This window comes from Macaca fascicularis, chromosome 1 (assembly GCF_037993035.2).
Source record: "Macaca fascicularis isolate 582-1 chromosome 1, T2T-MFA8v1.1".
Classification (NCBI taxonomy): Eukaryota; Metazoa; Chordata; class Mammalia; order Primates; family Cercopithecidae; genus Macaca; species Macaca fascicularis.
Window position 1 is genome coordinate 187919930 of NC_088375.1, and position 22536 is coordinate 187942465.

Sequence of the window (22536 nt, forward strand, 5' to 3'; positions counted from 1 at the left end):
CAGCTTGCCTACGCTTTCTCTCAAGAAAGCTTCCAGTGTCCCCTTCAATATGAACCCTTGAGAGAGCTAGCACTTATGCTAGGCTCGCAATGCTTTGAATTCTTTTTTGTGAGTCACCTTCAGAGACAAGGTTCTAGCCCCAAAAGGGAAATACCAGGTCAGAAAGGGGCCAACTCCACCCCTAAAACAATAGTGCCATTTTGACACTTAGGAACATAGAACTTTCAGGGTGATGAGAAGAAGTCATGAAATTCAGTCCCTCCTGGCTGGATGGAAGCACTTAGGCTCAAAGAAAGGCAGAGAAATATCCAAAGTTGCACAGCAAGACAGTGGCAGCACCCAAAGCCACAGCCCAGGCTCAGGTCACTGCCTTGCCTGGGGAGGGTATGCTACCCAAAGAGGCAGGCAGATTTAAGAAATCAAACAAGATATGATGTGGCATGCAGAAACTAGAAACAAGGCCGGGCGCGGTGGCTCAAGCCTGTAATCCCAGCACTTTGGGAGGCCGAGACGGGCGGATCACGAGGTCAGGAGATCAAGACCATCCTGGCTAACATGGTGAAACCCCGTCTCTACTAAAAAATACAAAAATCTAGCCGGGCGAGGTGGCGAGCGCCTGTAGTCCCAGCTACTCAGGAGGCTGAGGCAGGAGAATGGCGTGAACCCGGGAGGCGGAGGTTGCAGTGAGCTGAGATCCGGCCACTGCAGTCCAGCCTGGGTAACAGAGCGAGACTCCGTCTCAAAAAAAAAAAAAAAAAAAAAAAAGAAACTAGAAACAACAAGAAATGCATCAATACCCCAAAACTAAAGGAACAAGGGAAGGAAATCATGCTCCTGTAGCTTGGTGGGAGTTGTATTTATGGGGAACACAGTCAGTGCCAGAGAAGTGATGCTGGAACAGGGAAAGAATGGAGCAAAAATGTCCTAAACTCTTTCATCTCCCATCCCCAATCTTTTACTAGTGTCTCCAATCAGCCAAGCCAATCAGAAGTGAAATGGCAAGGAGCCTGGGGAGTCAGTCTGCAGAAGTCAGCCTCCCAGCAGAGATAAGAGCAAGAATCTGTAAGTTCCTTATAGATTCTGGACATTAGTCCTTTGTTGGATGCATAGCTTGAAAATATTTCTCCCATTCTGTAGGTTGTCTGCTTACTCTGTTGATAGTTTTTTGGCAAGGACGTGGCAGGAAAAAACCAGCAATCAGGTGGACTTGGATCTCAAATCTCAGAACTCAGATAATAGGTTCTAATTCAAAGAATGATAAGCCATCAACATGGATTCCTTGTCCCCTCTGGCACAGGAAACCAAGCCTCCTCCTCTGCTGGGGAGACATCATGTCCAATCTTACCCATAGGCAGAGAAAGCAAGAAGAGAGTACAATGAAAGAACTCCAAAAGTGTCTTCTCCATCGGTCTGTCACACTTCCTGAAATTTCACATTTGTGCTTTATTTTATTGGATTGAGACATTGAGTGCGCCATTTAAAAAGCAAGTCACTCAAGTCAGAGAATAAAGGAACATGATGAGCTATCAGCAAAATTGCATTCTTTATGGTGAATTCATTTATCAGCATAGTTTCATCCTGGTCATATGATGGAGTGTTTTGAGGAAAGCCTGAATGGGCTCCCACCTGGTGAAAGAGCCATGGCTCCTGGCAAGGACCACATAGGATTCACCTGGAAAGTGAATAGGGTTAGCTTAGAAGATGTCGAGTGAGTAGAGTGGACGTTGGTTGAATGACTCCCCAGCAATCTGTTCCTTGCTTCCCCCTTCCACCCAGTACCATGAATTTACAAGCTTTGGGGTGCATTCTGAGTGCCCTCACCCTCAACTCCAGTATGGGCTTATATTTATTTAACATAGTCTGCATTCATCTTGCCCACAGTAATTGATTGTTTCAAGAATAGGCACGTGACCACAGTCAGCCGATCAGGACAAATGAAATTCTATTTCCAGTATTTAATTTAAGCTATCTTGAAACAGATTATCTCTTCAATATTGAAGTCGATCCTAAAGCATGTAATCTCAGAAGCCATCAATGTGGGAAGAGGCAGACAAGAATGTACTCAACACTATAGCAACAGAACTGAGAAACATACCAAGAGGAATTAAATATCAGTCACATTGTTTGAACTCCTGGATCAAGCTTCACCTGAAGCTAGAATTACCTTTTACATTTTATTTTATTTTATTTTATTTTATTTTATTTTATTTTATTTTTTAGACTCAGGGGATACATGTGCAGATTTGTTACATGGCTATATTGTATGATGCTGAAGTTTGGGCTTCAGTTGAACCCATCACCCAAATAGTGAACATAGTACCCAATAGGAAGTTTTTCAACCCTTGCCACTCTTCTTCCCTCCCCACCTTCGGAGTCCCCAGTGGCTATTGTTTCCATCTTTATGTCCATTTGTACCCAGTGTTTAGCTCCCACCTATAAGTGAGAACATGCAGTTTTCTGTTTCTGCATTAATTCACTTAGGAAAGTGACCTCCAGCTGCATCCATGTTGCCACAGAAGACATGATTTCATTCTTTGTTATGGCTGTGTAGTATTCCACAGTGTATATGTACTACATTTTCTTATCTGACCCCACTGCTGATGGGCACCTAGGTGGATTCTGTGAGTCTTTGCTATTACAGATAGTGCTGCAATAAACATGCGAGTGGAGGTATATTTTTGGTAGAACAATTTATTTTCCTTTGAGATTACTGGGTCAAATGGTAATTCTATTTTCAGTTCTCTGAGAAATCTCCAACTGCTTTCCACAGTGGCTGAACTAATTTACATTTCCACCAACAGTGTGTAAGTGTTCCCTTTTCTCTACAGCCTTGCCAACACCTGTTATTTTGTGAGTTTTTAGTAATAGCCATTTTGACTGGTATGAGATGGCATCTCATTGCGGTTTTGATTTGCATTTCTCTGATGATTAGTGATGATAAGCATTTTTTCATATGCTTCTCAGTTAGTTGTGTATCTTCTTTTGAAAAGTGCCTGTTCACGTCCTTTGCCCACTTTTTAATGGGATTGTTTACTGTTGATTTAAGTTCCTTATAGATTCTGGATATTAGTCCTTTGTTGGATGCATAGCTTGAAAATATTTCTCCCATTCTGTAAGTTGTCTGCTTACTCTGCTGATAGCTTTTTTTGTTTTTGTTTTTGTTTTGTTTTTGAGATGGGGTCTTACTCTGTCACCCAGGCTGGCGTGCAGTGGCACAATCTCAGCTCACTGTAAGCTCCGCCTCCCAGGTTCATGCCATTCTCCTGCCTCAGCCTCCCAAGTAGCTGGGATTACAGGCGCTGTCCACCACACCTGGCTAATTTTTTGTATTTTTAGTAGAGACGGTGTTTCACTGTGTTAGCCAGGATGGTCTCCATCTCCTGACTTCGTGATTCCCCCACCTCAGCCTCCCAAAGTGCTAGGATTACAGGCTTGAGCCACCACGCCCAGCCATTGATAGTTTCTTTTGCTGTTTATTTAGTTTAATTAGGTCCCAGTTGTCAATTTTTGTTTTTGTCGCATTTACTTTTGAGGATTTAGTCATGAATGCTTTGCCCAGGCCAATGCTTTGACTCTTTTTATTACATGAGCCAACAAATCCTCTTTGTTTAAATTCAATCTGAGTTGGGTTTTCTGCTGCTTGAAACCAAAGTATTTCTATGTGACATACTAGTGAAAACCCGGGAAAATGGGAAAGCCTTGGTTAAGTTGGGCTGAAACATATTTAGGGGGTTAGCTTGGAACAAACTGAATAAAATTAACCTGGGAAGGGACACGTGGGATTATGTTGGTACATTTTGAGCAGTGGGGCTTGCCCGGGAAATACTGAGGGGGTTCATAGAGAAGTTCTAAGTGATATTATCCTGGGCAAAGTTCCCGTAAGATAAGAGCGAGCAATGATCTGGATATGGTGAAAGTGAGGGGCTTAGTTTGGAGAAGAAACAGATATCTGAGACGTTATCAAGCAGAAAACACGAAGGAGAGGAACATGTCAGGAAACTGGAGTGTCAAGAGCAGGGTTAGCACGGAGCTTCAATAGGGGGGTAAGGAGACTAAACTTTGTCTTCTAGGCTGCAGGGGGCCATGGAGAGGGCCTAAGGCAGAGGGACAAGAGTTATCAGAGGTGAGGTCCAGGAAGATCACCCCCTCTGTATGTGTGCCATGACTTGGGCTGGTAGGGGTGAGGCCTGCAGAAGGCTTGGAGAGGAGAGGAAGCTATCAATGCACTGATCTTTGTGAAAGATGACAAACCTGGACAAGGAGGTGGCAGAAGGCATGACTCAAGGCTGATGGGGTGCAAGGGGGCTAGAGCATAGCCTGGAATGGCAGACAGGGAGAGGAAGTCAGAGGGAGGATGAGCGGGGTGGATGTTGCTTGTGCCTCAGAGGTCCTACATAACTTCTCCTGCCAGAAATATAGCCCAGCACTCATGATCTATCTGTCATACACCCTGCTCTCCACCCCTTGGCTGAAATCTGGCAGCCACCCACATTTTTAGGGCAAAAAACAAGTCATCATGTGACCAGAGCCAAAGGCTAGGCTTCTGTCAACTCCCAGGTCCTGAGCCTACTAGCTACTCACCCCTGGCCATCTTGCCACTGTGATTTGTGGAAGCCAACATTCTTGGAAGCTTCCACCCAGTAGTCCTAGTTTTTCCCTTAAGAATCCCACAGAAAACTTCAACTGTAAAAAAAAAAAAAAAAAAAAAAGGCTTGTAAGTGGCCCCCAGTCCATTAGTGTGCTGGAACAGGCTGGCACTGGCTCTCAAGAGCAGATTGTGTATATCACTTCCCAACTCTAGGTTTGGTGTCACATTAGCAGCTTGAAATTGGCCATGATGGGAGTATTTAACATTTACATGACAGAAATTGGCAAATGCTACAAATCCCACTTTTTCCCCTGAGAAGCCAGTTGTTAAACACTTCCCAACATACCATTGATCCTAAACCCCAGGCTGCAGAGTTACTATAGCAGATCTCCTTGACCACTGGTACTTGCCTAAGAGACCAACATTATCCAGGCCTGTAGGGCAAGACTAGAAGGCTCCCTTTCAAACTCCTTGGGGAAAAAAAATCTTCAGGCCTTTCGCAAAGATTAATTCCCACGTGTCTGAAGAGGTCTGGGGCTATGGGAGTAGGGAAGGGAGGGTGCAAAGGAGATGGACATAAGGAGACTGTCTTTATCCAAGTCCTTCCTAACTGCTGTCTTCCTCCAGGATGCCATCCTCCCACGCCTCCACTTCAGAAACACCAATTAGGCCAGTCTTCTAAATCTGCTACCTCAGTCTGCAACTCTTCTTAGCTGCATTCACTTTCAATCTTGTAGCAGTTATTTGTCTTATCCTTGTCTTATCCTTGTGAAAGGAAAACAAATCTGGAGCCCCAAAATCACTAAACTACAGGGAAAAGTCAAGTTGGGAACTACTTGGGGCAAACCTGTCTCCAATTCTATTCAAAGTCATCCCTCAGCTCACTGAGATAAATGCATATCTGACTGCCTCCTTTGGAGAGGCTAATGAGAAACTCAAAAGAATGCAACCATTTCTCTCTTATCTATCTACCTATGACCTGGAAGCCCCCTCCCTGCTTCAACTTGTCCTGCCTTTGGCCTTCGCTTCGAGTTGTCCTGCCTTTCCAGACTGATCCAATATTCTTCTTACATGTGTTGATTGATGTCTCATGTCTCCCTAAAATGTATAAAACCAAGCTGTGCCTTGACCACCTTGGGTACATATCTTCAGGACCTCTTAAGGCTGTGTCACAGGTACCTGTCCTCAACCTTGGCAAAATAAACTTTCCAAATTAACTGAGACCTGTCTCAGATATTCAGGGTTCACATTTTGATAACCATGGAGGGATTCTAAGTGAAGATGCCCCTGACCTTTGACAAATCTCCTATCATTGCTTGGTAGCAGCCTGAGCTATCTTTATGGCTCAAACCAGTAGGACAATAGGACAATTTGCTGAGGCCTGGAAGCACTCCCTCCAGAAAATCCCTGATTTCCTAAAATTTGATCGAGATCTAAAGTTTATTTTGCTGTACAACTCTTTTTTTTTTTTTTTTTTTGAGTTTTATTTGCTTGCAACACAAGGAAGACAAGTTTTCCTGCTTCCATGATGATGGAAGACAAGTAATTCCTAGATTTTTTTGGTACTGCAGATGGCAAAAGGGGAAGGAGGTATAGGGTGGAAGTAAGTGAAAGAACATGTGTTTGTTTGTTTGTTCGTTTATTCATTCGTTTGTTTTTAAGACAGGAAGTAAACACAGATCAAGTGCAGTGCATGGTTATTTGGAGTTTGCTGTTTCCCACCCCACCCCCCGCCCCCTCCCCGCCCCCCCCCCCCCCGCCCCGCCCCACCAGCCTTTTGCAGCTGCGAGGAATTTTAGCCAAATTAGAGAGACTTTGTTACCCATAATTTGGAATTCTCGTTTGTTTGTTTGTTTGTTTATTTATTTGAGACGGAATCTCGCTCTGTCACCCAGGCTGGAGTGCAGTGGCCGGATCTCAGCTCACTGCAAGCTCCGCCTCCTGGGTTTACGCCATTCTCCTGCCTCAGCCTCCCGAGTAGCTGGGACTACAGGCGCCCGCCACCTCGCCCGGCTAGTTTTTTGTAGTTTTTAGTAGAGATGGGGTTTCACCGTGTTAGCCAGGATGGTCTGGATCTCCTGACCTCGTGATCCGCCCGTCTCGGCCTCCCAAAGTGCTGGGATTACAGGCTTGAGCCATCGCGCCCGGCCGGAATTCTACTTGTATTTGACCAAGTCAGGTAGAGCTGCTCCAATCTGATGGGAGAAAGACTGGAATAAACAACAAAAAAACCCAACAATATGATCACTGTGCACTCTAATAGTAAGGAGAAATTAAGACCAGCTGGTTATTAAACTTTAGCCAAAACAAAACCCCAATTCAGCTACTTACTTACCTAGAGATGGGTCTGAGGCTGAAGATTGCTTTCTACCATCCTAGAAGCCGGAAGAAAAACTCAAACTCATCTTCCCCGCTCGGAGCAAGCTCAAACTCCATAAAGGAATTAGCTGCCCTCCATCGTCATGGAAGCAGGAAATCTTGCCTTCCTTCTTGGGAGCAAGTAAAAATCCAGAAAAAGCTGGGGGGGTGGGGAATTGTACAGCAAAATAAACTTTAGATCTCAACCAAATTTTGGGAGATCAGGGATTCTCTGGAGCGGGTGCTCCCAGACCTCACCAAATTGTCCTGTGGGTTTGAGCCATAAAGATAGCTCAGGCTGGTACCATGCACCAATGGAAGATTTGTCAAAGGTCAGGGGCATCTCCACTCAGAATCCCTCCATGGTTATCAAAATGGGAACCCTGAATATCTGAGACAGGTCTCAGTTAATTTAGAAAGTTTATTTTGCCAAGATTGAGGACAAGTGTATGTGACACAGCCTCAGGAGGTCCTGAAGATATGTACCCAAGGTGGTCAAGGCACAGCTTGGTTTTACACATTTTAGGGAGACAGGAGACATCAATCAAGATATGTAAAATGAACATTGGTTCAGTCTGGAAAGGCAGGACAACTCAAAGTAAAACCCAAAGGCAGGACAATTCAAAGCAGGGAGGGGGCCTCCAGGTCATAGGTAGATAGATAAGAGAGAAATGGTTGCATTCTTTTGAGTTTCCGATTAGCCTCTCCAAAGGAGGCAGTCAGATACCCATTTATCTCAGTGAGCAGAGGGGTGACTTTCAATAGAATGGGAGGCAGGTTTGCCCTAAGTAGTTCCCAGCTTGACTTTTCCCTTTAGCTTAGTGATTTTGGGGCTCCAAGATTTATTTTCCTTTCACGGTTTGTTGAATGAATGTTGAAGAGATTGGCTATTATAGCTGGAGATGGGGAGGAGATGGTGAGGAAAGATTTACTGACCAATGTGAAATATATTGGAAATGTTGTACTGATGCCCTTATGGTTGATGCAGTCGGCATTTCTTGTGACTGGATCCCAGTAGCCACTGCTTGGTGGGCTCAAACCTCACCACTGTCCTCAAAGGGACCCATACCTCAATATCCCAGGGATGTCAGGCAAACTGAATGTGAATTCTTGACAAAGGAGACAAAGCCACGTAATATTCAGAGGAAGAAAAGATGTGTCCAGAGTGGTAGCCTTGACCTTGGCTACACATTCGAATCACCTGGTGCCTTTGATGCATCCCTGTCTTCTGTGCTGGCCCACAACCTGTCTGTCCTGCTCACATGGCCTTCTTCACATAGTTGTCATAAGGATCCTGTGAACACGGCAATGTTCTATGCATGTTACAAAACTGGTGCACCATGTGAGGGATGCTACAGTTAGTGCCCAGAGTGGGTAGGGGGAAGAAGACAGGTGGCTCCCTGTCCTGGCATCTGAGATTTCTTGATCTTCCTTGATCTTCGTAGTTTGCCCAGCTCCTTCCATCTAGGTTGTACTTGTTTGTGAGCAATCCCAACTAGCTTTAGCTGAGTACCTTGGTCCTGAAAGTGTCAGAGCAAAAGGGTGGAGTGTGGAGATGGGAAGGGCAGGAGGGCAGTGAGGAAGACAGACGTCAGCCATTCTACAGGCTTTGTCCTGAGTTGAGCCTCCAGAGAGCATGGTGACCTTCTTCTAAGGTGCTCCAATCCACCCCAAAGATGGCCCTGCCACAAGGACAGCTAAAGATACGACACAATGGGGAGGATGTGACTCAGAATCCCTGCCCTCCCATGGACACCAGTCCCCAGCCCCTCTGCCCAGGATGGTGGGATACTTTAGATTCCATGTGAAACTGCAAGCTGTGGCTGTTTCACACTCTGCAGGAAATGAGTAAGTACGAGATGCATCCCTGGAAAGGATGGGTACAGTCTTGGCAAATGGAAGAAGGATAGAGAGAGACCTGCACCACAGAACAGAGAAAACAGCCTGCCTGAGTCACAGCAAGTGAACAAAGATGGGCCAGTGCTTGAAAGGTAAACATCAAAGAGATTTCCTTCATCTGCATATAAGAGGAGAGAAATCACTTTTCTCCTAACAGTTTTCAAACTCATTCATTCATTCATTCATCAACACGTATTTACCAAGCACCTACTATTGCACCTATAAAATAAGTACTGCAATATATTGAGGTACTTGAAATAAAACACACAAGAGAGATGAGGAGCTCCCATTCTGACAATGTTCTGCCAACAACAACAACAAAAGATTCTTCCCCATATTTCCAGGAGCGCAGTCCAAAATACAGGCATTCTTTTGCCTACCAGTTGACTGTGTTCCTGGGAAGAGCACACCTGCGTTAAGCCCAGAAAAATAAAGACCTTTGTGTGGGCATCAGAAAACGTGGGTTCTGGTCTCGAGTCTGCCTGTGGTTCACTAAGTGACCTCAGATGAGATCCTGTTGCTTTCAGTGCCTCAGCTTGTCCCATGACAGTGAATCAGATTATGTCTGGGAAGTGCCCTCCAGTGTGCAATATGATATGTCAATTTTGGCAAACGTTATGCTCCATTGCACACCCCACAGCCCACCTTTTTGCTCTGACCTTTGCTGTAGCAGCCAGCTGCATGCGGGTGTAGCCTATGGGCACCTCACCTCACTTCATCTCTCTTGCTTTCTGCCCTCGGACTTCCCTCCCACTGCCAAGTAGGAGCCTGCTCAGCCATTTCAGCACAGGTGGGATCCCATACACCTGGTGAAGCCAGGGAGTTAAAATCCCTGCAACCCCTGACCAGACAACCCCTGACCAGTGGAAAACAGGAGAAGAGTGGATAAATAAACATTCTCCTCTTCCATGCCTCAGGCAGGTAGTTCTAAGGTGGATTCTACACAATTCCTCAGAGGGTTCCTAGCATGACTGAGCCTGGTTGTCTCCAGCAAGTAACAGCTTTCCCTGTGGGTTCCTCCTGAGCCCCTCACTCCTATTCCCTGGGATCACTACAAGCAAACAAGTCTTTCCCTCAAGCTCTGCTTTTGGGGGAACTAAAATGAAGACATATGGTCATGTGGCTGTGGGTGGAGGGTGCTGAGGTGACAAGGGTCAGAAGACCCAGGGTGGGGTTTACATGCTGGTGCTTAATATATGTGCTAATCCCATTTTATTACATTGATGGTACAATGGATCTGCGTCAATGGGCAGCTCTTCCATCCTGGTCCTGGGAAATCATGAAGCTTGAAATCCCCCATGTGAACACCCAGTTTCCCAGATACCAAGACAAGAGATAACAGTATTTCTCAATTGCTCCAGAACCAGTTGGGGAAAGGTATGCGTTTGGCACATCAAAGAAAGCTCCATCTGGTATTACAACAGGACTTATTTCCTTGTTTCTCTCCCTCCCCATTGGTCCCTCCCTCTCTTCGTTTCTCCTTTTCCCTTCCATCTCTCACTAAGGATGATGACTCAGTACTTTTCCTGAGTGGCTCCCCCAGGGAGATAACTGGACCCATTGGCAGTCTGACCCCTGGCAAAGAGGGCTCTGCTCCCCTCTGGAGAAATCCAGGTAGGAGGGCATGTTCCCTAGGAGGGTGGGCTCCAGTCTATGGACCCTTATACCACACCCTTTGTGCCCGATCTAATCCCACCCCATTTGGCATCTTCCATATAAAGTTCAATCATTTCTGCCTTCAGGGACCTGGCTGGGGTGGCCAAGAAAAAGCTAAACCTTTAGCCTGGCATTCAGGCCACTCACCATCAAAGCCATGCCTGGCTCCACCACCTCCTCATCAGGCACACTAGCTGCCTAGCACAGTCAGAAGCTTCAGTTAAGAGCATCAGCTTGGCTTTCTGACTGACCTGAGATGCAAATCCAACCCTGGGCAAGTTTCTTAACCTCTCTAAATCTCAGGTTGCTAATATGCAGAACAGAGGTTATCATCACCTCTACCCCATAAAGTTTCTTGGAGGATTAAATGAGATAATGTGTGCAAAGCACCTAGCTCCCACATTGACAGCTCAGCACATTTTGGCTTAATATTCTCACATGCGGTTGTTTTGGGGTGAGTGGTGATCGATAAAAGGAGAATGAATGAGGCAGCCTCTAGCATGGATTCTAGGGCTTCGTTGCTTCCTGAACAGCTTGTCCCATGAGATAGACTTGCTTCAGAGTAATTCCAGCTGCCCCTGCCTGGTACTTGAGCCTGAGTGTGTGTGCAGTGGAGGCAGAGGGCTGTGGAACGCGGGCAGGGCAAACAGAATCAGGAAGCCTGGAAGCTGGCTATATTCCATTCAAGTACGATGCCAGTAAGGCAAGCCAGGGGTCTGCCTCCAGAGCAGCCTGAGAGCCTTTGGCTAAGGGGATAAGATCAGGCTCCTTAAATAAACAGTTTGTGGTATGCTAGGCAGGATACCAGGCTAGAGAGCGGAATCCAGGCCAACCTCTGCCATGGACTCACTGTGTGATCCTGGGCAAGTAGGTTCCTTATCAGGTCCTCAGTCTGCCCATCTGTTCAATAGGAGGGTTGGACAAGGTCCCATGTCATACTAAGATATTGCATCTTAACAATATCTTACACCTGAGATAGAGAGCAGAGTTAGCACAAAACAGTAGGTAGGAAACTGAAACCACTGAGAGAAAAGCAAAATTGACTTTTTCTCTCCTCTAACCCCCAACCTTTGCCTACCTAATTCTATGCTTTTCATAACCAATGCCCTTCCTGCAGGAAGTCCTCTAAGAGTTCATCCCTACACCCACACTGCTATGCTTGGCTGTTTGTGATTCCCTTCCTGTATTTAGTCAGTTATATAAAAGTGAATTTGTCCACAAGCTCTCCTCCCCTCACTCTCCAATCCTACCTCCCAAGGCCCTCCAAGACCCCTCCGCACCTCAAAGGCAGGGACTCATCTAATTCAACTCTCTGGTGGCCCATGGCTTAGCACAGAACTCAGTAGCCAACCATCCCAATGTGCCTGGGACTAAGAGTTTCCCGGGACACAGAAACTTTCAGTGGTAAAATCAGCAAAGTCTTGGGCATACGGAGATGGCTGGCCACCAGTTCATCCATAGCTGAGTCAGTAAGTGCTTACTGAGTTGAATTAAGAGGAAAAAAAGCAAGAAAACTTGTTAGCAAAAAGGATGGCCTGTTTTGGCCGGGCGCGGTGGCTCACGCCTGTAATCCCTGCACTTTGGGAGGCCGAGGCGGGCGGATCACGAGGTCAGGAGATCGAGACCATCCTGGCTAACACGGTGAAACCCCGTCTCTACTAAAATACAAAAAATTAGCCGGGCGCGGTGGCGGGCGCCTGTAGTCCCAGCTACTCGGGAGGCTGAGGCAGGAGAATGGCGCGAACCTGGGAGGCGGAGCTTGCAGTGAGCCGAGATGGTGCCACTGCACTCCAGCATGGGCGACAGAGTGAAGACTCCGCCTCAAAAAAAAAAAAAAGGATGGCCTGTTTCTAATGAATTGTAATTTCTGGGAGATAGGGACCAGAAATTCACTGGTCTTAATAATATGCCAAGGCTGCAACAAACATGTGCAGAACTACAGACTTTGGAAAGCATTTTCTCAAGCATTTTCTCCACAGATTCTCACAAAACCCTGTGAGCTTGTTAAAGAAAGGAACCTAATCCCCATCTCACCAGCCACTAAGGCATAAAGAGGTGAATACATGGAGAAATACACCAAATCCATGGATGAGAAGACTCAGTATCACAAAGGTGGCACTTCTTCCTACAGTAATCCATAACTTCAATGCCATTCCAAACAAAATACTAACAGGAATTTTTGTGGAACTTACTGAGCTGGTCCTAAAATTCTTACGGAAGAATAAAGGGCTAAGTATAGCCAGAAGAACTTGAAAAAGAATAAGCGTGAACTTGCCTTCATAGGGACATCAAGAATTTTCGAAGCTATAATTATACTTAGAAGTGTGGTAATGTCACAATGGAACAGAAAGACTAATATATTAAAACGTTATATGAGACAAGAGTATTACAAATCAGTGTGAATAAATTAAGTATTAATAGATGAGGCTATAACTATTGACTATCCCCATAAAAATGAGGAAAATTAGATCCCTACCTCATATCATACTTAAAAATTCCAAATGGGTTAAAGACCTAAACATCAAATTTTGTTGAAGTTTTAAAACTTTTAAACCATAAGGGACAAATTGATATATCTGATCAGAGAAAAATGAATAAATTTTACCACATTAAAATTTGAAATTTGTGTATGACAAAAGGTATTTAATAAGCAAAATTGAAAGACAAGTCACAGACTGAATCAGATATTTACAAAGCATATGAGCATTCAAAATATATAAATATTTACAAATAATAAGCAAAAGACAAACATACCAATTAAGAAATGGGCAAAAGATATAAAAAGGCAATTTATAGAAGAAATATCAATGGCCAAAAACATGGGGAAATGTTTAACCTCACTAGAAATTAGGGAAATGAAAAGCTAATCCAGAATGAAAGTTCATTTCACATTCAACAAATCAGCAAACATCTTCAAGTTTGACAATGCCAAGAGTGGAGGAGGTGAAGAAAAAGAAACTCTCACATGAGAGTATGAGGAGTATCAACTGAAGAGCACTGTGGCAATGCTTGGTAGACTTGCAGAAGCACAAACCTCACCACCCAGTGATTCTTCTTTGAGCCACATACCCAATTCCTATACTTATACACAGACACCAATGAAGGGTGTTCCTTGTAGCTGTGCCTGCAATGGTAAAAAAAAAAAAAAAAAAAAAAAGGAGAAATATAAATATCCCAACTTCCCCTCAGTAGGAAAATTGTTATGTAAACTGAATAATCCCTGCAATGGAATACCATATGGTGGTTAAAATTAATCAACCAGTTTACATATCCCAGTATGAATACATCTCAAAAACAAAGCTGAGTGGGTGGAGGGTGGGGAAGGAAGTTGCAAAAGCACATAAAAATGTATGTAAACTTTTTAAATACAAAAACAACACTATGTATTATACACACACATCATATGTAGAAAAAATATAAAAACAATACATGTTAATTTCAGGTTAGATTTTTGTGGAGAGAAGGAATGAAGACGGATAATTAGGTGGGGTTTTAGCTGTATCTAGGGTTTAACTGCTTTTAAAAGATAGAAAGGGGGCCGGACGCAGTGGCTCATGCCTGTAATCCCAGCACTTTGGGAGGTCAAGGTGGGCAAATCACCTGAGGTCAGGAGTTAGAGACCAGCCTGACCAACATGGTGAAACCCCACCTCTACTAAAAATACAAAATTAGCTGGGTGTGGTGGCACATACCTGTAATCTCAGCTACTTGGGAAGCTGAGACAGGAGAATTACTTGAACCTGGGAAGCAGAGGTTGCAGTGAACCGAGATCACGGCATTGCACTCCAGCCTGGGCAACAAGAGCTAAACTCCGTCTAAAAAAAAAAACAAAAACAAAAACAGATAGAAAGGGACATCTGAGACAAATAGGGCAAAATATTCACATCTGTTAAATACAGAAGATAGGTTCATAGGTTTCTGTTAAATTATTTTCTGTATTTTCAGTTTGTTTGACATCTCGTCTCATAATTTAAATGTTAGATTTAAAATACCACCATGGTAGGGGCAATGTGTGCGGTAGCTCCATGGCAGGGCTTGGAGCAGCCTCAGATGGGACATGACTCAGTGACAGGTTGCAACAGTGGTGGCAGTGGCTGTGAAGAGGTGGTCTCTTGAGCTTCTGATGGCAGTTATGGTGTCCCTCTGGCTCCAAAGGGACCCATCTGAGTTAAACACAACCAGAATGGTCTTTGGACTACTGCAATGGTCTCCTGACAGATCCTCCCAAATCCGCTCTGGCTTCTGTCAAATGCGTACCTCATGCTTCAACCAGTAGTATTTCGAGAGTGCAGATTTGACCACATCACTCCTCTGTTTAAACCTCTTCTATGGCTTCCCTTGCCCTTCAGTCAAAGGGGAAGTCCTTAACTTAGCCGTCACGGAACTGCTCAATCCAGCAACTGCTCCCCATCCAGCTCATCCTCTCCCTCCACCCCTCCACCCTCCCTTCCTACTGCCTCCAACTCAGGTCTTCCAGAGCGCACTGCTCCTTCTTGCCTTCAGGCTTTCCCACGCACTCCTCCCTCAGCCAGAAATCCTCTTTCCTCTCTCTTTGAAAAGTCTTAGTTATCTTTCAGTTTAAACATTGCTTCCTCCAGGAAACTTTCTATGAATTCCTGGGGAAAAAAAAAAAAAAAAAGCTGAGTTCGGCTGTTTTCTATACTTTTGCAAGAACTTGCACTTATTTTTTATAACTCTCAGCAATTATTTTCACTTGCTTGTTCAATGCTTGTATCCTCGTCTAGAATTTAAGCTCCATGTGGAGAGGGATTATGACTGTCTTCTTCCACTGCCATCTCCACAGCACTTAACAAATACTAGTTGAATAAAAGAGGAAGTGAAGAAGAACACTGGGTGCAGAGCCACCAAGAAATCTGCAAGGATGAAAAGTATCCCTAGGATTCTGGATTTAGGAAGTCATTGGTGACCTGGGAAAGCACCATGTCAGTGGAGATGGGGGTAGAAGAATGAGTACAGGATGTTGGTACAGACAAGAAGTCAGGCTATATAGACAACTCTTCTAAGACCTATAGATAAGAAGTGGAGGGCAGAGATCTGTGTGGTATCTGGAAGGAATGTGGTGTCAGGTGAGAATGTTTGGGGATTTGGCAAGTGCTGGGGGGACTTGGACAAGCTTACAGGCTGGAGAGAAGACAGAAAACAGAGAAGAGAGGGGACACAAGCCCAGGAGAGGTAGGAAGGATGGAGTCTTTGTCACATGTGGAGAATTGGCCTTAAACGGGAGGAGGGACTCTTCACCCTCTGAAGTTGGGCAAAGAAGCTGAGGATGGGTATATTAGGCCATTCTTGTATTTCTATAAATGCCTGAGACTGGGTAATTTATAAATAAAAGAGTTTTCATTGGATCATCATTCTGAGGACTTTATAGTACACATCGTGCTGGCATCTGCTTGGCTTCTGGCGAAGCTTCAGGGAGCTTTTTACTCACAGCCTCAGGTGAAGGAGGCACAGGCACATCACACGGTGAAAGCAGGAGCAAAAGAGAGGGAATAGGGCCAGGTGTGGTGGCTCATGCCTGTAATCCCAACACTCTGGGAGGCCAAGGGGGCTTGATTACCTGAGGTCAGGAGTTCAAGATCAGCCTGGCCAACATGATGAAACTCCGTCTCTACTAAAAATACAAAAATTAGCCAGGTTTGGTGGTGGGCACCTGTAATCCCAGCTACTCCGGAGGCTGAGGCAGGAGAATCATTTGAACCCGAGAGGCAGAGGTTTCAGTGATCTGAGATCATGCCAGTGTACTCCAACCTGGAAGACAGAGTGAGACTCTGTCTCAAAAGAGAGAGACAGAGAGAGAGAAAGGAGGTGCCGCCCACTTTTAAATGACCAGACCTTGGGAGTACTCACTATCTCAAGGACAGTACCAAGCCATGAGGGACCCTCCTGCATGATCCAAACATCTCCCACCAGGCCCCATCTCCAACATTAGGATTATATCTCAACATGAGATTTGTGCAGGAACAAATATCCAAGCTAATTAACAGGTATGGACATTCACAGTTTGTGGTTGAGGGTAGAGATAGGATTTCGAGAGTCCGTACTAAATATTAAGAAAGAAGAAACATCAGTTTGAATGACTGATTCAAGGCAGAAGATGGAATAAAAAGGAAAGAAACACGGATTTTTTGTGTGTGTGTGTTTTTTTTTTTTTAGTAGTACTTTAAGTTCTAGGGTACATGTGCACAATGTGCAGGTTTGTTACATATGTATATATGTGCCATGTTGGTGTGCTGCACCCATTAACTCATTATTTACATTAGATATATCTCCTAAAGCTATCCGTCCCCCCTCCCCCCACCCCATGACAGGCCCTGGTATGTGATGTTACCCTTCCTGTGTCCAAGTGTTCTCATTGTTCAATTCCCACCTATGAGTGAGAACATGCGGTGTTTGGTTTTCTGTTCTTTCAATAGTTTGCTGAGAATGATGGTTTCCAGCTGCATCCATGTCCCTACAAAGGACATGAACTCATCCTTTGTTATGGCTGCATAGTATTCCATGGTGTATATGTGCCACATTTTCTTAATCCAGGCTATCATTGATGGACATTTGGGTTGGTTCCAAGTCTTTGCTACTGTGAACAGTGCCTCAATAAACATACGTGTGCATGTGTCTTTATAGTAGCATGATTTATAATCCTTTGGGTATATACCCAGTAATGGGATGGCTGGGTCAAATGGTATTTCTAGTTCTAGATCCTTGAGGAATCTCCACACTGTTTTCCACAATGGTTGAACTAATTTACAGTCCCACTAACAGTGTAAAAGTGTTCCTATTTCTCCACATCCTCTCCAGCACCTGTTGTTTCCTGACTTTTTAACGATTGCCATTCTAACTGGTGTGAGATGGTATCTCATTGTGATTTTGATTTGCATTTCTCTGATGGCAAGTGATGATGAGCATTTTTTCATGTGTCTGTTGGCTGCATAAATGTCTTCTTTTGAGAAGTGTCTGTTCATATCCTTCACCCACTTTTTGATGGGGTTTTTTTTTCTTGTAAATTTGTTTAAGTTCTTTGTAGATTTTGGATATTAGCCCTTTGTCAGATGAGTAGATTGCAAAAATGTTCTCCCATTCTGTAGGTTTCCTGTTCACTCTGATGGTAGTTTCTTTTGCTGTGCAGAAGCTCTTTAGTTTAATTAGATCTCATTTGTCAACTTTGGCTTTTGTTGCTATTGCTTTTGGTGTTTTAGACGTGAAGTCCTTGCCCATGCCTATGTCCTAAATGGTATTGCCTAGGTTTTCTTCTAGGGTTTTTATGGTTTTAGGTTTAACATTTAAGTCTGTAATCCATCTTGAATTAATTTTTGTATAAGGAGTAAGGAAGGGAACCAGTTTCAGCTTTCTACATATGGCTAGCCAGTTTTCCCAGCACCATTTATTAAATAGGGAATCCTTTCCCCATTTCTTGTTTTTGTCAGGTTTGTCAAAGATCAGATAGTTGTAGATGTGTGGTATTATTTCTGAGGGCTGTGTTCTGCTCCACTGGTCTGTATCTCTGTTTTGGTACCTGTACCATGCTGGTTTGGTTACTGTAGCCTTGTAGTATAGTTTGAAGTCAGGTAACGTGATGCCTCCAGCTTTTGGCTTAGGATTGTCTTGGCAATGCGGCCTCTTTTTTGGTTCCATATGAACTTTAAAGTAATTTTTTTCCAATTCTGTGAAGAAAGTCATTGGTAGCTTGATGGGGATGGCATTGAATCTATAAATTACCTTGGGCAGTTTGGCCATTTTCATGAAACTGAGTCTTCCTATCCATGAGCATGGAATGTTCTTCCATTTGTTTGTGTCCTCTTTTATTTCATTGAGCAGTGGTTTCTAGTTCTCCCTGTAGAGGTCCTTCACAACCCTTGTAAGTTGGATTCCTAGGTATTTTATTCTCTTTGAAGCAATTGTGAATGGGATTTTACTCATGATTTGGCTCTCAGTGTGTCTGTTATTGGTGTATAAGAATGTTTGTGATTTTTGCACATTGATTTTGTATCCTGAGACTTTGCTGAAGTTCTTTATCAGCTTAAGGAGATTTTGGGCTGAGATGATGGGGTTTTCTAAATATACAATCATGTCATCTGTAAACAGGGACAATCTGACTTCTTCTTTTCTTAATCGAATACCCTTTATTTCTTTCTCCTGCCTGATTGCCCTGGCCAGAACTTCCAACACTATGTTGAATAGGAGTGGTGACAGAGGGCATCCCTGTCTTGTGCCAGTTTTCAAAGGGAATGCTTCCAGTTTTTGCCCATTCAGTATGATATTGCCTGTGGGTGTGTCATAAATAGCTCTTATTATTTTGAGATACATCCCATGAATACCTAATTTATTGAGAGTTTTTAGCATGAAGGGCTGTTGAATTTTGTCAAAGGCCTTTTCTGCATCTATTGAGATAATCATGTGGTTTTTGTCTTGGGTTCTGTTTATATGCTGGATTACGTTTATTGATTTGCATATGTTGAACCAGCCTTGCATCCCAGGGATGAAGCCCACTTGATCATGGTAGATAAGCTTTTTTGATGTGCTGCTGGATTCGGTTTACCAGCATTTTATTGAGGATTTTTGCATTCATGTTCATCAGGGATATTGGTCTAAAATTCTCTTTTTTTTGTTGTGTCTCTGCCAGGCTTTGGTATCAGGATGATGGTGGCATCATAAAATGAATTAGGGAGGATTCTCTCTTTTCCTATTGATTGGAATAGTTTCAGAAGGAATGGTACCAGCCTCTCCTTGTTCCTCTGGTAGAATTCAGCTGTGAATTCATCTGGTCCTGGACTTTTTTTGGTTGGTAGGCTATTAATTATTGCCTCAATTTCAGAGCCTGTTATTGGTCTATTCAGGGATTCAACTTCTTCCTGGTTTAGTTTTGGGAGGGTGTATGTGTGCAGGAATTTATCCATTTCTTCTAGGTTTTCTAGTTTATTTGCGTAGAGGTGTTTATAGTATTCTCTGATGGTAGTTTGTATTTCTGTGGGATTGGTGGTGATATCCCCTTTATCATTTTTTATTGCGCCTATTTGATTCTTCTCTCTTTTCTTATTAGTCTTGCTAGCAGTCAATCAATTTTGTTGATCTTTTCAAAAAACCAGCTCCTGGATTCATTGATTTTTTTGGAGGGTTTTTTGTGTCTCTCATCTCCTTCAGTTCTGCTCTGATCTTAGTTATTTCTTGCCTTCTGCTGGCTTTTGAATGTGTTTGCTCTTGCTTCTCTAATTCTTTTAATTGTGATGTTAGGGTATCAATTTTAGATCTTTCCTGCTTTCTCTTGTGGGCATTTAGTGCTATAAATTTCCCTCTACACACTGCTTTAAATGTGTCCCAGTGATTCTCGTAGGTTGTGTCTTTGTTCTCATTTGTTTTAAAGAACATCTTTATTTCTGCCTTCATTTCCTTAGGTACCCAGTAGTCATTCAGGAGCAGGTTGTTCAGTTTCCATGTAGTTGAGCGGTTTTGAGTGAGTTTCTTAATTCTGAGTTCTAGTTTGATTGCACTGTGGTCTGAGAGACAGTTTGTTAAAATTTCTGTTCTTTTACATTTGCTGAGGAGTGCTTTACTTCCAACTATGTGGTCAATTTTGGAATAAGGAAGCACAGATGTTTTCAAGATTGTCAGCTTGAACATCTGAGTTGATGGCAGTGCTTTTCTCTGACAGAGAGAAGGTTGGAAGAGAAACAAGTCCAGGGATGAGAGATGATAAGATCAGTATGGGCCTAGTAAGTTCCAGGTGGCTGTGAGCTGTCCATGTGGAGATATACATTACTCAGGTCTTTACACAGATAGAGCCTGGAGCAGCAATAGTTTTAGAAGCTGTATTAGTTCAGAAATCAGAAGAATCAAGGGAGCTCTGGGGCTCCAGACAGGCAGAATCAGGGGTCAGTCTCATTTGGACACTGCTTCCAGGAAGAACCATCTCTAAATTCAGATTCCAAAAAGAACACACATAACTGGTCTAACTGGAGAAGTCACATGTTCGTCCCTTCACCAGGGGACGGTAGGCATCATGATGAATGGTTCCACCAAGATTATATCCAACCAGAGAAAGAGCAATGTGCACAGAAATCCCAAGAAGGGAGAATGGCAGCTACACAAGACAGCAGGGATATCAGCCGTAGGGGCCATAACCAATAAGGTGATGAAAGCCACGAAGATGGGTGAGCTCCTGTGAAGAGGAGGCAGAGTGGCAAGAGAGAGAGAGGCACAGGAGGAGGAACAGGAAAGATGTCTTCCTTGTGTTCCCCATGTTTACAAGAAGTCACTTACCCTCAGAGCTCACTAGAGGCTCTGCCCTGGCACTTCAGGGCATGGGAGGTCTGTTTCCCCACAGGAGCTGAAGGGGATACTGAGACTCACAACTTTGGCTTCTTTCTCAGAAGAGTTTAGTTTTCATCGATCATTTTACACCTAATAAATGTAAAGTTGCCCACCAGCCTGGGGACCTAACTTTGTCCCATCTCCCCTTTCAGGCAACTGATGAGTGCCCCCAGAAGATGTAAGGGTCCCCTTTAGTCACCCCCAGGTATCTCCAGACTCTCTCACATGCAGACACACACACTTGCGTGCACGCACACACACACATACACACACACACAGAGGCATCTCATTTGCAGAGCATTTATACCAACATTGTTTTGCCCTATATCGCACTAGTTGGGGAAAGCACATCTGCTTGAGGGAGGCACTGCCCTTATAGGCAGGTACTTCATGAGCAGGCAAACCATTCTTTCTAGGTCTCAAGTGCGGGGATCTGTCCTGCAGACCCTGACCCAACAGCAGATGAATAACATACACTGACACAGATATTTTGCCTGTCAGTCCAGCTGAGAGTCCAGGCCACTTACAGACACCAAGGAGGGTGCTGTAAAGAGTTGCAGCCTTGGCTCTGACTCGCTGACCCTGCCAGCATTTATTCACCACACATTAAATGACAAAGGCTTTGAGTCAACACCATTAGAGAGTAATTAACCTGGTCTCCCTTCCCGCTAAGAGAGCCATCCTGCCTGCAAATGATCAAAGATTAGTTTTAGGACCACATGAGTAAAGAAGTTATTTAGATAAACTCCCTTACATTCCTGTGTATCTACTTTAAGTTATTTACTCAAGGTAAGGATTAGACTGCCTTCAGCCAGATCTATTACTGGAGCTTATGCAACCCCCACAGTCTACCAAGGAGGTTTGTGCCTATTTCTTATAATTATCTTTAAAATTTTTCCCACCAACCTGACTAAACTCCAACACTCAAACACGTTAGGAATGAGATGGAGCAGGAGGAAAAACAGCTTGATCCTTTGACTTCTGACACCAGTCATTTACCTCCTCCCCACTGCTTTGGAGTTATTTCTGAAAGATTAACAACTGGATGAGCAGCATCCACCCCTAGGCTCATTATATCCTAATCTGCTGTGTATTTAATCACTGAGGTGGGTAGGGAATGTGGGAGACAGACAACAAAAGATCACAGGACTGTCAGGCCTGCCATGGTGTTAGTCCTCACAGGTTTGAATTTGAGTGACCATAGCACTGGGCTAGAAACTGAAGGAAAGATCTTTCTTTAAATTCTGTCCCTGGCTGAGTTCTGCCTTAGCTTTTTCTGAGTTAAGCCTGCCTCAACTTTGTTCATGTGTGTTGTTGACAAACCATGTCTGTTCCATCCCATAATACCTACAGGTGAATTTTTCAGCTATTAGGTTAGCTCTTCTTTCTGGTTTCTCAGCCCTTCATTTTTAATAGAGTCAGGGTCTCACTCTGTCACCCAGGCTGGAGGAGTGTAGTGATGTGATCATAGCTCACTGCAGCCTCGAACTCCTGGACTCAAGTGATCCTCCTGTCTCAGACTCCCAAGCTCATTACCTCTTTGCGGCCACATTTGGTCACCCATCACATTAATTCTCATCTCCCCCTCAACTCCAGCTTTGCATTACTGACAATGTATTGAGCAGGTCTTCCATGTGCTTATAAGGGCAGACAACAGAGACCTGGGGCAACCTCCTGGCTCATCAGAACTCTACTAGCCTCTCTACTAAGTC